Source organism: Rhyacophila brunnea, unplaced genomic scaffold (assembly GCF_057557595.1).
Source record: "Rhyacophila brunnea isolate RB1 unplaced genomic scaffold, BYU_Rbru_1.0 scaffold_20, whole genome shotgun sequence".
In the NCBI taxonomy this organism is placed as follows: Eukaryota; Metazoa; Arthropoda; class Insecta; order Trichoptera; family Rhyacophilidae; genus Rhyacophila; species Rhyacophila brunnea.
Genome location: NW_028232860.1, coordinates 34,598,735 through 34,616,361, shown reverse-complemented (window position 1 = coordinate 34,616,361; position 17,627 = coordinate 34,598,735). Strand labels below are relative to the sequence as shown.

The 17,627-nt window shown below is 32.7% G+C and overlaps 1 pseudogene; it reads right to left on the bottom strand.

Annotated features, from left to right (window-relative positions):
* Positions 1-2,515: 2,515 nt before the first annotated feature.
* LOC147071578 (gustatory receptor for sugar taste 64f-like) lies at positions 2,516-17,004 on the bottom strand (annotated as a pseudogene).
* Between the last annotated feature and the right edge of the window lie 623 nt (positions 17,005-17,627).

The following is a 17,627-nucleotide window of genomic DNA, read 5'->3' as shown; positions in this document are numbered from 1 at the left end:
TTGGAAATACTGTCACCAGTTTGTGTACTCAAGTATCGGATGAAACTACCCATACTCAGTACGTGAAGCCAAATAAACTTGTTCCAAAAAACTTGTGATGATCATTGCGAGTCGCTGGCTAGTTGGTAGACTTTCAATACTATCGACATTAAATGCGCGCGAGCGAGGTAGCACTTGAATACAATTATATTTTAATTTATTAGTCTATGCATGCGAATGGCATCATCTTATGTATGAACAAATAGGTCATAAATTTTCTGTAACAGCATATTATTCCCTCGGAAATGTGGTGAGGTGACTGAGGTGACGCAGTTTACAATAAAAAAAATCATTGTTATTCATTTTATGTTAACAAGAATATTATAACCATAAAAACAACTCATAAATTTAAAATGTGTTTAAAATTTTATAATAAATGGGACATTTCGAAAACCCCAGCTCAGTGTATTTTTAGCGATTCTATTGAAGCCGATATTTCAAATACTAATATGGAGTTAAGTTTTAGTTCCAGTTTAGTATGAGACTTATGTCGCATACGCACGCCAACCGCTATATATAGTATTCCAAATACTCGTTAGTATTTTGGAACAAGTTTTGATAACAAGTATTTTTTTATACTGGTAGTAAGTATACGTAGTCTTCAAAATTGACCAGTTTTCCCACCACTAGTTCACAGTATGGCATCGCAATTTTCTAATCAATCTTAAGTATACATTTTGGGAGATTCCTAGAGGAAGTGGTTGGCTTCCTGAGTTTCCGAGTCGGAACGATTTTCAGCCATGAATTAACGACTATAAACAGGGATATTTAATACGTCATGTTAGTAACACTCGAGCAAAAAAGTTATTCAAGCTAGGAATCGAGCATATTTTAATGTATTTTAAGTTACACTCCTAGCAGAATTTTTAGGCTTTTCACAGGCAATGCCATAAATTATGTTCTGAAGGCGTAGTGGGTAGTGGAAGAAAACTCATATAGATGTTGATAATTTAGTTTCCAGGCAAAGCTACTGGTGCAATAGTGTATGCGTGTATATTTTCAATGCGTATTATGTTAATAATAAATATATCTTCCTTTGTAACAATCTTAAAAACATTAACTGTAAACATATTATGTTTGTATAGGTAGGTATTAGGGATTCAAAACCGATCTTCCAGTATTTTTCGATACCGAAATACCGGTTTTAGAAATCAGACAATACGGATATAATATTTGATATTGAAAGTAGAAACAAAGTGTACTAATTAACATGAAAGGTTTAAGAGGACTGTGTTTTTTTTATTCGAAGCAAGAAGTAGAATCTTACTGCCGAAATTTGATACCTGGATCACTAAAACTGATTCCTTATGAACAGTACAAACGTTGCAGCAATTAGAGATTAAATTAAAATTCTATTAAGTGTCCACAGTAAGTTGATAGTAATTTCTTAAATTTAATTTAAATTTTGAGGGAGTGACAATGATTATTTAGGTTTAGTAACTATTTACTATAAATTACTTACCACGAAATGGATAACAAAAAAATTAATCTTATTTAAGCAATGGTTTGTTTTTTTTCATAATAATGACCACAATCTAAAATTTTATAAATATTAATTTATATCGTAAGGTTAAAAAGCGAAAGCTAAAAATAAGCTCTTGGAATAAGCTGCGAGTATCTTTTATTTGTCTTACCCATTTTTTGACCTCCCACAGACTGGACCTTTATGATTGCTTTCCCCACCACTATTACCAGTAAAAATGCTTTAATTTCGCACAGTAGTTACGCCACTTGATTTAATTTAATGAAATATCACATTTATTATTATCGAGTATCGACCAGGGATCGACAACATGGTATGCTGAGGATCATATTAATTTCATCATCATGCTTGAAGAATCTGACAGTAATTTGCATGATGTATATTTAAATGTTATCTCCATTACGCAAGACAATGACAAGTTAAAGATATTGCTTTACTGTACTGTCATATAAAAGTAATTGTTTATTTTGTAATATTTTGAAATAAGTATAGTTAATTAAAAATTAGTATAACAGGTAGAGGAAGAGAGTCGCAAATAGGGCCTCTTTATTAAGAGAAAAAGACCATAGAGAACAGAGAGTTTTTCGCTGAATAAATTTCAGGATAGTCACTAACCATGTGCGAATGACCAAGAAGAACAGAAAAAAATAAGCGATAATTGTAGTAATATTTTTATCGATGTAGTTAGTGTTCATAATAATATCAGAATATCTGTAAATAAGCAAAACTAATATTGTTTCAGAATGTACTTTCAAAATAATGAAACTCACTACCACAAATACATTTAATTCAATAAAAAAAAGTGACAAAATCGTTATTTTGTCCATCTTTGGGTAAACATAATTATAGTTGCGAACAACTATTTTCATCAATGAATTATATTTAATAGAAACTAATATTGCATCTGAATATTTTGAATTTAGAACCACCTTGACAGTATAAGGTTATGCGCTGTTGAATCTGGAATGTCATTTACGTATGTGGTTCATAAAATTATAATTTATAATATTTGGTAGAGTTATGAATTCCTTACTTGAGGCTGTTGAAGAGTTGAAAGCAGATGAAATAGAGATTGTTGGCGAAAGACAGAAGGACAATTTGATTAATGCAGTCGTCGACGAGCCGAACTAACCTGGACAGCTTCGCAAATTCTTCCCTTGCCAATCGCCAAAAGTCTTCTGGAAGATTCTATTACACAGCAATCAAATAATGTACATGTACTGTTTAATGCACTATTAAAAAAGTAAGAGTTAATGGTACGTCTATACCTGGATACTTATATCATGACATGATGCATGTTATCGCCAAGACGGTGAACAAACGAGAGCAACCACCATACGATCATATTTTTTATTTAGTTACCTACGTATGTAATCTTCTTGAAAAATGTATTATTCGCATTCATTTATTGATTTTTCGACTCTCAGAATGCGCCGCCCCCAAACATTACATGACCCGCCTACTCCCACTGGACGTTACTGAATATAATACTTCGCAAGATTTTTTTTATTACTATTACAATTAGGAAACATAAAATGTAATAATATTAATATCTTTTTACCTTTCCAACAATGGCGCAAAGACGATCATTTAGCCTTTCGAATCTTTCCGTGAGACCCAAACTGATGACGATTATAAATAGGTCCATGAAATTCCAATTGAATGTTGAGACAAGGTTTACAAACTATTAAAAACAGATTATTATTATTATTTCGAAAATTAATTCACCAAATGCAAATGTCTGGTTAGCAACACCATTGCGTGATATTTTTTTTATTCACGTTAGCTTTGTCTAGAGTTTACTAAAGTTTTAACTGTATTAATCATGGCCCCCACATCCTGAAGCGGGCCCCCAGGCTAGGATCTTTGGCGGGCTCCCTACATATCGCTAAAGGTAAAGGTAGTGCGACGCTCTACAGTAGCGTTTTCCAAATAGTGTACGCGGTAAAATGAAGTGTTTTTTGTATATTTTAATACATCCATTTGAATTATGGTGTTGTCGAGTATCGATACGCAATTAAAAATTGTATCGTAGAACCACACAATTTTAAATAATGACACTAATGAAGATAAATAGCGCCGCAGGTGACTTTTTTACTATTAGAGATAATTTGTGATGTGTGTTTATATCACTTATCTGGTCGACTCGACACGCCGGGTCCTTCCTGAGCCCGGGCCCCCAGGCTAGAGCCCTGTCAGCCCCCCCTTTGTGGGGGCCATGGTATTAATTAATATTCATATAACTTCAATATAATTTAAATTACCATTACCTAACAATAAATTTATGGTTAGATAAATTTTATTCCGAATTTACAAAGCATGAGCTTTTACAAAATAAAGGTAATATTATTATCTATAAAGATACTATGTACAATTTGCACGAGCTTTGGTATTGTGAATTAAAAAGGATTTCAAGTAACACATTTTTTTTTTTATAAAATAAGTGTTTTTTAATTAAATATATACAATACATTGAAACTATAACTTAATCAAAAATTTGATATTTACCTTGAAGAGAGCTTCATAAACTAAATATTTATAATAAACACGATCCATAAAAATATAATATTACATTACATTACGATTTACTTCATCATGTTTGATCCTAAGAGAGTGGAGGTTGTATTAACAGGTTTTTGTGTTATTTACGAAAAATGGATGTTAGCCACATGCTCCATCTATTAAGTTCATACTCTGGTTCAAACTCACATTCAGCGCTCGAAATGGAAAAGTTTACGAACCGGAGCGTTCGACAGTTTTCTGAAGAACAATACATAGTTATCATAGTTAGAAGACATAGCTAGAAGACATAGCTATCAAATTTTATGTGTATTTCATAAAAATAAGTGTTAGATTTTTACAGTCAAATTATTATTTCCACGAGACAGAGCGATAATTTTACCGATTTCACGAACAGGAACGGCGCTCCGGTACGCTCCGGTCCATTTCGAGCCCTGCCCACATTGAAAAACAGCATGTGAATTTGACAGACCCAGGATTTGAACACGGGATTTATGACACGTTACCGCTCAGTCATAATGTTTTTTTTAATTATAAGGGTAGGTATCTTTGACTTCTTCAAATGGAATTTATCAATAAATTGTTTTAAAATGCATTCTTCTTTTTTCCTCTAGGTTGCTACCGTCTGTAAACAATAATATTTATTGTTCTTCTAATGATTTTAGAGGTTTATTGATTACGTAGTACCTATTTAAAATTAAAAATTGTATTAAGCTGCAGTTTTCGTGCTTTGTCGCTAGAGGGTTTATGCTCACTAATATATTATATTATTGAGACTTTGTGTGTATAGTTTTAAATATAGGTAGATAGTAAAGTTTAATTACTTGTAACAACAAACCCTTCCAGAGCTCGTATGGTGTGAAGTAGAATACATTAGGAAACGAACTGACGAAATAAGATTCAGGGGGTGTCCTCCCATTCAGGCAGTCCACGGCTACGGCGATCCCTGCTACGATGCTTAGTATATGCTCCACTAATGTATTTTAAACGACAAAATATCATTTAGTATGAACTTTCATTACAATAAATATAATTATTATATTTCAGTAGGTGAGGGTCGAAAGGCTAAAACTAAGGGTTATACATATCTAATATTAAATTACTATTTGTGGTCAAAACCAAACGGAAATCCGCTTTGCCGCTGGTTTTGCGTAGCAGAGTCAGTGCGCGTTAGGGGACAGACACACGACACTGCAGTTTGCGTGCGTCGACGCAGGTCAATGATTGGAGATTCTAATCAGATGTAGGTATTTCGTATCAAGTAAGATCCGTTTCATACGAGACACTGGTGTTTGGACAAATGTGTAAATGCAGCCTCTTGAGCAGTGACGTCCCTAGACAAAATGCCGCCCCTGGGCAGCGCCAAAAATATGGCCCCATTTTTAATACAGTATTTTGTATAATCCGTACACGGTGTCGTTTCTTGTTACCATGGACGTCGAAGGGCAACGGAAGTAAACTAGACATCGCAAACTCGACAAAAAAATACATTAGTCATTAATTAATACATTCTGTTTCCAACCAGTGAGCTGAATTTATTAATGGAAAGACATTTTCGTTATCACTAAGTTTAGGTAGCTATTTCTATATATACCAAATGATTCTCTTCGATTTTCCGCCCTTCGAGTAACTGCCGCCCCCAAGCGACGCTCTATCTACCTACCTCCACTGGACATCACTGCTCTTGAGACACCTGTGTCTGGACACCGGTGTCTCGTGTGAAACGGCTCTAAGACCTACCGGCATGTAATACACACACATTGTGACGCTGATCAATGAACACGCACGAAGCAATGACATAACGTAACCAGTACAGCGGGCTAGTCACTAGGCCAGATAAGCTAATTGCACATACATGGTTATATTTAATGGCGCGGTTGGTAGCCATTAACCTGTCGCGTTTTACCTGCTCGTCTTGACTGGCTCTTAACCGTTTCGGAGACTGGTTGCGTGGAAACAATCACAAAATCCCGAACCGTTTACGTCATACATGTGCTTGAGTAAAGGCGCCATCTCACGCTCTCGTTACTTATGTTGACGGAAGCATTACTTCATTTTTGTGCTATGTTATTGACTATACACGAGTTAATGAGATATCTTAGAGGTCTGCCAACTTTTGACATATAAGAGGCAAATATGAGTAGCACAGTGATTTAGGTTTTGTTCAAGAAACATAGTTTTTTTTAGCTTTCTGCCGAACGGTGTATAAATCCTTTAACGGCCCACATGCTCGTCGTAGGTCGAAATTGAGTTTTTATTGTATTTTCAAACCATGATCCTGGACACTTTTTAAACGTTATAGATAATCTATTTATATAATTTTGAAGCCTTATTATCCTTTATATTTATTTTAAACGTTTGATGACTGCATAAAGTATTTTTGTTACATAAAATAGAATTCTTTTAAACCTCTCGCTCTAATGTTTTAGAATATAGTCATATTTCGGTACATGAATGTGCAGTGGTGTTAAGATTTTTTACATTTATTAATTTTTAATCGCATTTATAAAACCATTAGTATAATTTATGACGAGATAATTTTAGTAAAATATTTACGATAAAAAATTATATTGATAATCTCTGTGATCCCAAATTTGACAAGAATTAGGCATTTTATTATTCAAAAAATCGGCAAGATTAACACATTTGAAGATGATTCTAAAGATATTTATTATAAGCTATGTCTTTGACCATTCAAGTGTGATAAACATCTTATGAATAATGATTGCTTTATAATAATTATTGACCTAAGAATAAGGTAGTGTTTTTTTGAAATACGCCATTTTTTTTGTCATTCCCCATTGGTTAAGCTACAACATACGGCCGTAGCCATAAAGTGACAAACTATAATTGAAGTTTTCCCCCCTTAACTATCACGTTATTGGTTTATAAGTACTTCATTTCTAGTTCCATAAATGTATTGAAAACGTGAATTTTATATCGTAATTAAAATCGGTTCAGGGGCTATGTGAAAATTCTTAATCTTTAATAATTGAAAAATTAATAAAGTTTTATTTTTACTAAAAGCCTCGTGCGGTTAGCGAGTCTAGACTATTTTAATAAGTGTTTTGAAAATTCCTTCTTCATAGATAATATTTATTTAATATTAAGTTAGCCATAAAAAACTTCACATTACCTACATAACCTTATATTTTATGAGTAATTAATTTTAACCTACATAGAGCCATGAATAAAACAACGAAGCAGATAACGCCGAAGCGTATCCTGAGAGTTCGTCGCCGCTTTGCTTTAGAGTTTGGATGAATCCTCGGCATCTGAGGATACTCATCATGAGCAATGGCTTGCACCAGCATTGGCCATTGCGGAGCCAACCTCAAGAACAGTACCAGAGATAGGAATGTGCTTCCGTAGAACATAAGACTTACTGAAAAATAATACATGGTTTTTAAAAGCGTTCCACCAGCCATTAAATAGTTGCAACAGGACAGTACTGGAAGCGCTAACAGCGCTCGAAATAGAGATGTTTATGAACCGGAGTGCTCGATAATTGGGTGGTTCACAATAATTATGGATCAAGTCCAATTTTCATAAAATTACGTTTTTTTATTTCAATGGCTAGATAAAACTATCACAAGACATCAATTTGAATGTGAATCATGTCCATTTTGACAGTTACTTCAGTAGTATAAAGAGGTATTTGCTAACATTAATCTGCTAATATTATTAAAGCCTGAATATACTTTAGGTTTTGACTATTTATTTAAATTGATCCATGTACTATCAAAATATGATAAGTATATACAGTGAAAACATTCCTGAACTTTACAAAAGGTATTTTAATTTTAGGTCCAAATATCTCAGGATCCATCCATTTTGATGGACTTCATCCATAATTATTGTGAACCACCCAATTGTCAGAAAATATAATATAATAGTACCCGGTGTGTACATCATGGCAAGTTTCGTATGAAACTTTATTAAAACATGTAAATTAATGTCCGAACCGGAGCGCCATTTTTAATTTTTCCGCTAGACGGAACGGCAGTCTTGAGGATTTTACAAACCGGAGCTGTACTCCGGTGCATTCCAGTCCATTTCGACCGCTGTACTAGATGCAAAAGGCGGGGTATAAATCAGTTATTTCAATAAACTTTCATTCCGAGATATTCATGGAAAACTGTCAGTTACACTAATAACTGCAAATCAGCGATATATTTACATATATATTACCGATATATTTTAGATGTATTCTCAAGTGGTGATGTTACTTATACAATGATCGTGACCAAATTGAATGCGTATGTAGGTACATTTGTGTGAGTGCATTTATCGCACTCATTTTGCTAAAATATTGCAATGCGATCATCATAGTGTCGATTTTGCTTATGTGATTATCGCATACCAGGTGCATGCATTGTAATTAAGGATTGCAATACCGGTTTTTCGGTATTACATTTGAACACCGGTATTCGTTAAAATATATCGTCTCTGTTCTGGCAGAACACACTAACTGGAGAATACTAGTTTTGAGTAATTTGACTTTGAAGTTGTTAAAATGTTTGAAATAGTCTATCATGTGAGTTTATTAAGTAATCGTAAAAATGATGACTTTAAAATAAAGACTGTTTATTTATTAAGAAGGTTTCCAGACGGTTAAGTTTGAAATAAGGAACATTTTGGTATAACTAACTCAATATGTCATTTTTCGAATTAGTGTCTTCTGCCAGAACAGTGACGATATTTTCAAGACAATTATGTCACGACACCTTATTTTTACCACGTTTTTCTTAGCTCGTATTCTTGTTTGTCCAGTGGTTGTTTATCCAGTACAAATCTTGCAATCGATTTTAACTAACTTCCTGACTAGCTAGACATTTAAAACTTTTAGTATATACCAGAACACGATGCCAATGCATTCTTTTAATACTTTTAGCCATCTTTAAGTAGAATTGAATTCATTCTCAGTTAATTCTGTTTTGTATGAAAAGTTATTTTGGAAGAAATCCGTAATCCAATTTCTATTATTGGTTGCTAAGGGGGTGGTCCTAGCAACTAAATTATTAATATATACGTGCGTTACTATGGAAATCAAAATGATATTTCAGTATTCTATATTTGCTTGTTTGTTGCAAAGTAGCAAAAAAATGGTTTGTTGACAATTGCCTTATTTGTCCTAAATTATTATACATAGAATTGTCAAGTTTATATGATTCAACAGAAAATTTAAAAACGTGGTATATAAAAAGTTCTTTTTATCTTGTAATTATTTTCTGTTCAACACAAAATGAAATAGAATTCAACCCAGAAACTGAAATCGACAAAAATATTCTTTCCTAACCAAAGTCGAGAGTTTTTTGCTCAAAATAAATATGTGGTGGATTTTTTTGTTATTGCATAGTTCACTTTTATCGGGTGATTCAGTCATTTAAAATTATGATGATCAGGATGATTGAGTATTTTTTCTGGTTTTTTAATACCGAAAATATCGGTATTTTAGATTTTTAATACCGGTATGTCGATATCGATGGATAGCGCGATCCCGGTTTTCGTAATTTCCGGTATTGCAATCCCTAAATAAACTGCTCATCGAATCGTTTTAATTTATCTTGCGAACGCAATAGGTAGTTCAAAAAAAATATGTGATCGAGAGGATGATGAATACTTTATCAAGCTTATTAGAGCAATGTTAATATTGTAAGTACACATAATATTAATTGAGACCTCCCCGCACATTAAGGTATTGTGCAATGTAGTTACGCCACTGGGATCTCTAGTTTAATATTCTTACACATTGGCGTTTGTTAGAAATGTCACAAATGCCGGCATACGCGTGAGCCCCGAAAAGTGAAGCCACTTTTTTGACATGTAGGTGTGTATGCATTATATGTAGGGATTGCAATACCGTATAAAAATACCAATACAGGTATTTAGGTATTTCCTATTGAATACCGGTATTGATACCGGTATTCGTAAAATAATTGACAAAAAAACAGAAGTAGGTATTTACCAATAAATATAATAAATGTAAAAATCACTTTAACATATTAATATTTTATAGTATGTGCCATTGTTGGTCCCGAAGGACGATGAACGGCCACGAAAGCAGGTATACCAGACATCGCGTAACCTGACAAAAAAATTACAATCCTGTTATGCCTTTTTGTTTCCACTGTCAATACCGAATATATCGGTATTGTCTGATTTTTAAAACCGGTATTTCGGTATCGAAAAATACTGGCATACTGGTTTTGAAATTCCGGTATTGCAATCCCTAGTTTTTTTTAGAATTATTAATAACCATGTCCTTGCTTTTTTGTACAAGGTGGTTCTTAGTAATTTTGAATAATCACAAACACCCAGGCTTTGAGAAAAACACATAAATGTTTTTTCATGACCGGGTATCGAACCCAGAACTCTCGGGTGGAAGGCCAGCGCCTTACCCACTGCCCCACGAGAGCCGCCTGCAATCCCTAGTTATATGTAAATAGGAAACCGGCGTTTGTGGCGTTCCTAAAAAATTTTCCAATGTGTAAGCCATACTGGGTCTTAAGGTAACCTAACCTAACGTACTTACTCGTTTTATATATGTCAATGCCTGTTAAGACTATGCGGAGAAGAACTACCACTACCAGACCCGCTGCTACCAGTGTACTTATGACTGAGTACAGTACCCTCCAACTAAGCCAAGTGAACCTATAAAAAACGATAATGTAGATGCATATTCCATGATATTAAGCAAGCAATATAACGGTAGTAGCCAAAATCTAACCCCAGAAATTGTAAAATAAAGGCAATCTGAGTGATACCTTCTACATACTTTTTTAAACATTCAAGAGAATAGTTAAAACTGAAACAGATAATACATTAAAAAAACAAAGACTAACAAAAGGGAAAAATGTACTTTCAATAGATTATATTACAGTTTTGAAACCAAACCATGTTATAGTAACGAAATACTCAATAGGGAAACAATAATAATTGTAGCAAATAATCGCTGTAGAGCGGATCAGTATAATCTTGCCTCATCTCTGGCTCGCTTGGGTATAATAAATTACCCTAGGTGCCAGTGCGGAAGTGAGATTGGAGACACATTAATCACAATCATTGTTTTGGCAATGTCCTTTGAATGAAACCCAGAGACAGACACTTCTTGATGATATAAGTAAACAAAAGTACCAATTTCCACTCAAGGTGTTCTTGTCTCCAAGTGTTTCTGAGGGAGTGTGGCCTTAAGTGTAAATTTTTAAATTTGTAAATTTAAATTGGAATACTGCATGAAATTGTAATAATAATAATGTCATAACAGTGTATGCTATATAATTATGTAAACGTGCTAAATAAGTCTCAGATGAGATACATACCGGAGTAGCAAAATTAAATACCAGTTTCTATTTCTCCCACTCCTGAGTACAGAAAAGATAGAATGTGGCCCATGCTCGTGTGAGTGTTACTCTGCTGGAAACAACGATGGCGCTTTTCCTACTTATACTACAGTTAGTCACATTAGAGTTTCTTAAAAAGATGACACGGAGGAATGAGAAAATTCACTAAAAATCCCTGCAAACTACCTCAACACCGTGTCTAAGACGATTCGGCGCCGGGACAACTGGGCGCCACTCAATTCGTTCGCTCAGTTCGTGAATAATTATAGGTAGGTACTTTAATAGATATATTTAATATTGTTATGTATATTTTAATTATTATATTATTATTTGATACTTAGTGCAAATTTAAATATGCACACGTAGGGATTGCAATACCGGTATTTGAAAACCGGTATTCCATTATTTATCAATACCGAAATACCGGTTTTAAAATTCCAAAATACCGGAATTTTCGGTATTAAGAAAGCACACTAATTTACGTTTTTGAAAATGAATTATAAGTTATGTGCTGCTAAAATGCAAATGCAACAGATGTGAAATAATGAAAAAACACAATCTATCAAATATAATATTAATTACATAATTGTCGCTATGAATTATCTTAATATAATTTCGAAATAGTAAACAAATGAGAAATGTTCAATTATTCTATTATTATTGATGACTGTTGGTACTAGCGTTGAATTTAAGAAGCATTTCCTGCAGCCGCACTTATTTGCACTTGATGAACTAGCCTTTTTGAGGGCTTTAATTAAAATCATCAATATAATCAAATTATTTGTAAAAATCACCAGTTCTACAATATTATGAACAACAGATATTTTTAAATGTCAACATAATAACTGTGGGTATATCGGTTTTTTCTATAAAAGAAATTTTAATAGATATAACTATAGATCTACCATCGTAAGTTGGCGGCCGGTCGAATTTGAAACTAAAATTGTCTATCGAGGATAAATTTGTTACAAATGCCATTTAATTTTACAACATGTTTGGATTGCATAATATTTGTACAGAAATCTACTACCAATAAAAAATTATAAATTACCATTTTTTTGTTAGTTATGGTAATATTCTCAATGTCATACTAGCGCCCTCCCTGAAACGCCAATTTATGATGGTAGATCTATAGTGCTTCTTTTTTTATGTTTTAATGAATACCGGTATTCAATAAGAAATATCGAAAAACCAGTATTGACATTTTCATCCGGTATTGCAATCCCTATGCACACGTAAATAATGATTTAATTGTGCATATGTTTAAGTTCCAATGAGAAGAAAGTAATTTTTCTTTTATTTATATGCTATATATTAAGGCATAATAATTATTCTCAATCAAAAAAAAAAATATTATATTAAGAGAAAAATAAACTAAAACTACTAAGTATAGTATTAGATAAAAACTGATTGAAATTTCTCGTCTACTTTCTATATAAAATCGTAATGAACGTCAATTTATTTAATTCGACAGTAAGGCGCCCAGTTGTCCCATTCCCCTCAATAGCCACTTATTCTACATCCACAAACATCAGAACCGGTTTTGACTGCTTAACAGTACTGCTATTTTGTCCTTTATTAATACAATGTATTTCCATTTACAGCCACCAGACGTCAAATTGTATATCACAAATTCATAAAATCTTGTAACAGGTATCATTTTCGAGGTGTTTTGTCAGATATTAATTAAGTCTTGATGGCTGGCCGTCTTCGAATTAATCATATTTTGTTTCTACTATAGATAGGAAGATCTAGGTCAATCTAGGAAAACTTTTCATGTTATTCTTACTTGTAATAATTAATAAAATACATAATTCTTGGATCTAAATCCTACTACCTACTTGAGATAGGTGGCGTCAGGACTTAGGATCCCAGAAACGGGCATAACCCCAAAGCATTGGCCTATCAGAAGTACAGGGCCTATTGCACGGTGGAAAGTGTCTTTGTATGGTTCAAAGTAGTTCTGATTTTTATTTCCACTGGTATTATCTTTCTTCGCGGGAAATATCTCTGGAAAAAAATCGTATTAGATACAACTAATTTTGACAATTAATAAGTTTAGTTTTATAATATTCTATATTAATTTAACCAGTGACGTCCCGTGGGGGTTGGCAGATTGAGCGTCGCTTGGGGGCGGCAGATACTCGAAGGGCGGCAAATCGAGGAGAATCATTTGGTATTATATAGAAATAGCTACCTAAACTTAGTTATATTATAACCTGATCGTTGGGATGTTTTGTTCAGGATGCTTTTTTTTATTATTACCCAGAAGGTACTCGCAGCGATTTTAGTATGATGTCACCACGCTCCGCTTGTGATTTTTTTATTTTATTTTTGACTGCACGGTTTCGTATACAAATGCTAATAAACTTGGCGCCTAGACACATTATGAATAGTTTTATAAATGTAAAACACCACAAACGAATAATAAATCAGTCATAATAATATAATGTCATTTACTCAGATTAAAAAGTTCCTTTCATAACAGTGGTAGGTATACTGCACAAAAGCCAATAATTATGTCGCACCATAGTTATTAAAAGAAAATAATATTATATACTTATTATAATATCAACGTTGGTAACGAAACAAGGAGAATTTATGGTAGAGATTTATAGTTAGATACATACCGTATTTTTTTAATTTATCCAAATATTTTTGCCAGTCACTCGCGAGATTTAAAAGTTGCCGGATGTACCTATTCCAAATAGATACCTATTCATAATGATTATTAATCCTTATTGACATTTGACATAATCAATTAGTATTCGTGCATATAATAGGTATTTACGTTAAGTACCAGCTAATTGTAATAAAAATGTACACTAGTAGGTATCTACCTAGATTATATCATATTTATCGTGCTGTGAATACAATACTGTGCAATACCTTCTTTTAAGTCGTTTTTTTGTAAACATATTTTTTGCTGATAATAGTGTGGTTTTGTAGTTTATTTCAATCATCAACGGTTGAATGTTGAGACTATTAATTAATAGTGTATTTATGATTAAATTTAGGTTTATATTAAAAAAATAATGAGGAAAATTATTTTGTTTACATGTTGTAGGGTACAACAATAATATCATAGAAAAAATGGTGTGAAAATAATACATCTGCGTAGGTATTATACTAAATGATACAAACCAAATGTGTCAGACATATCAACCAAATGGCATCTCAGACTCTGGTGATTTGGGTAAGTAGTGTCTAACTAATATTATATTTATTCTCTTATTTATTTATTGATATCTAAATTTAATTTTGTATGTTTCAGCTTAGTGGTAGGTGTATATTTTATTAGTAATGTATCCATACCATGGCCCCCACAGGGCTCTAGTCTGGGGCCCGGGCTCGATAAGTGAGATAAACACATATCACAAATTTGCTCTAATAGCGAAAAATTCGCCTACGGCGCTATTTTCCTTCAATAATGATATTATTTAAAATTATGTGGTTACACAATACAATTTATTATTGTGTAGCGATACTCAAAAACTCCATAATTTAAGTGTATGTATTAAAATATACAAAAAAACACTAAATATACACATCAATTTTAACGCGTACACCATTTGGAAAACATTACTGTAGAGCGTCATATTGCTTTTATCCTTAGCGATAGGTAGGGGGGGGCGCCAAAGATCCTAACATGGGGCCTGCTTCAGGATGAGGGGGCCATGCTTCATACAACACATTTCTTAGATATTGGAGTAATGAAAGGATGATAAAAAAAAAAATGGGGCGGCATTTTGACGCTGCCTAGGGGCGGCATTTTGTCTAGGGACGTCACTGAATTTGAAACTAAAATATGAAAAATATTATATGATTATTTTATAGATATTCAATAAAGACAATTATTTTTTCCATAACTTACCATCAAACAATATAAATTCTTTTGGTTGTATCAATAAACTGTCGGCAACTAAGAAGGTTCTAAAAAAAACATTAATAAGTTTATTTTAATGTATGCTTGCAAACAAAATCATTAGGTGCATAATCAGGCTTTAATTTTAAAATAATAATTCATTATGTTTTATTTGAGGCCGACCAATACCATTATTTCTATGAACGCCTGATAAAATGTACGTGTTGTATGTAATGACTCAGTGGCGAAGGCTGGAGGTAGGCTGTTAAGATCCGACATAAATAGTGCACACTAAACTTTGTCAGTCATACGAATTTCTTTACATTGAAATAAGACTACAATTTATAGATGGTGTGGGTTAGTTTTTAAAATTCGATTAAACCCTGCGAAAACCAACCGATAATAGATAATAGTCAAAAAATATTCGTCTATTTATAAAATATCTAAAATTATGCAATTAAATTATACACAACTTTGAATATTTAATACATAGAATAATATTTTTTATCTAACGAACAAACAATATGTGAAGGTAATGTGTATTTTTAATCCAACGAAAACAAATAAGTATGAATAAAAAATGTATACAATTTTGTCGTATCGCCCAAAGTATACCAGAACGATTATGGTATTATAGTTAGGCAGGGTTTAATTGATTTTTAAAAACTAACCAACACCATTTGTAAATAATTGTAGTCTTACTTCAATAGAAATAAATACATAAGACTAACAAAGTTTACTGTGCACTATTTATGCCGGATCTTAAAAGCCTACCTCCACCCTTCGCTATTGTAAAAGTAATGTGTACTGTCATTAATAATAAAAGTATAATGCATTATTATGTATGGTCGAAATAATTGTTTGATTTTAACATGAAGGGTTATATTTTATAAATTTAAAATTTTTCGCCATTTGCAAATAGTACACAAAAACACAGGGGATTCGTCTGATCGGGCGAAGCGACCACTCGACAGCTCTTAGAGTAGGTATACGTTTTATAACTTTACACTTTTCTGCGCTGTTTTCCACTTTTTAGTACACTGATACGCCTCATCCAAATGATATTCACTTGTATTAATATAATATGAAGTAGGTATTTAATAGATAAATAAATAGATAATATATGTAAAAAAATATTTTTAGAATATATTACTTACATTATTTTCATCCCAGAGCCGGAGTGCAAAGTTATGAATCATATATCTCATATATTAGGATGTTCTGATAATAAATAATTACAAGATAAAAAGAAATTTTTATGTACAACGTTTTTAAGTTTTCTGTCGAATCATATAAACTTGACTTGACTAGCTTAAACGATCAAAAAAAATTTGTACTTGATGGAAATACTGAATAATGAAATCTCATTTCATTTTGATTTCCATGGTAACGCACGTATATATTATTTAATAATTTAATTGCTTGGACCCCCCTAGAGACCAATAATGGTATCGAAATAACTTTTCATACTAAACAGAATTAACTAAAAATGAATTCAATTCTACTTAAAGATGGCTAAAAGTATTAAAAATGCATTGGCAACGTGTTCTGATGTATTCTAAAAGTTTCAAATATCTAGCTAGTCGGGAAGTTAGTTAAAAATCGATTGCAAGATTTGTACCGGACAAATGAGAATACAACCTAAGAAAAACGTTGTAAATAAAAATATATTCTTGTGAAAAAAATTAAAAAAAAACAAACCTGTTTGAAATCGGACGTATCTGAACAGGACGCGCCCATTCCATGGCAGCCATTTTTTTGTCCGACATTTTTTTCATAAAATGTTTTTTTTTCTCAAATTTATTCTTTACACGCAATTCTTTTGTGCCAGGCTTACTAAAAAAATAATTGTAGTATTGAAAATATTATATTATATAATTATTGATATTTCACTTCGAAAAATCCACACAATGTACCGGACTTATAATAAAACGTTTCAGTTCCTGCTAAAATAATTGTCTCTCTGCAATTACAATGAACACTTTTTCAGTGATGTAAAATAGTAGTAATTAAAATATTGATCAATATCGTTATATTATATTTACCAATGTCACAATATCAGATTTATTCGCCAATTCTTTGGTCAAGTATGTTTTGTAATTGATGGGGTGGTAATAATAGTATTCTAAAAAACACAGCGCACGAGCCCAATGAAAAACTACCCTAAACCGTTGTATGTGCAAGTAAATGGGCCGAGCTAAAATTCAAAAAACCGGTGTTACGCTCCTTTCACATTATACGGTTTTGACCGTACGGCAAAAAATCGAACAGCGACATTCTGTAAGTGGCGTGAAGAAGAGCATGGGCTTTTTCACATTACACGGCGATGGTTAAAAACCGAAACGGTGCCGTATAGCAGCTGTCCATTACCACTGTA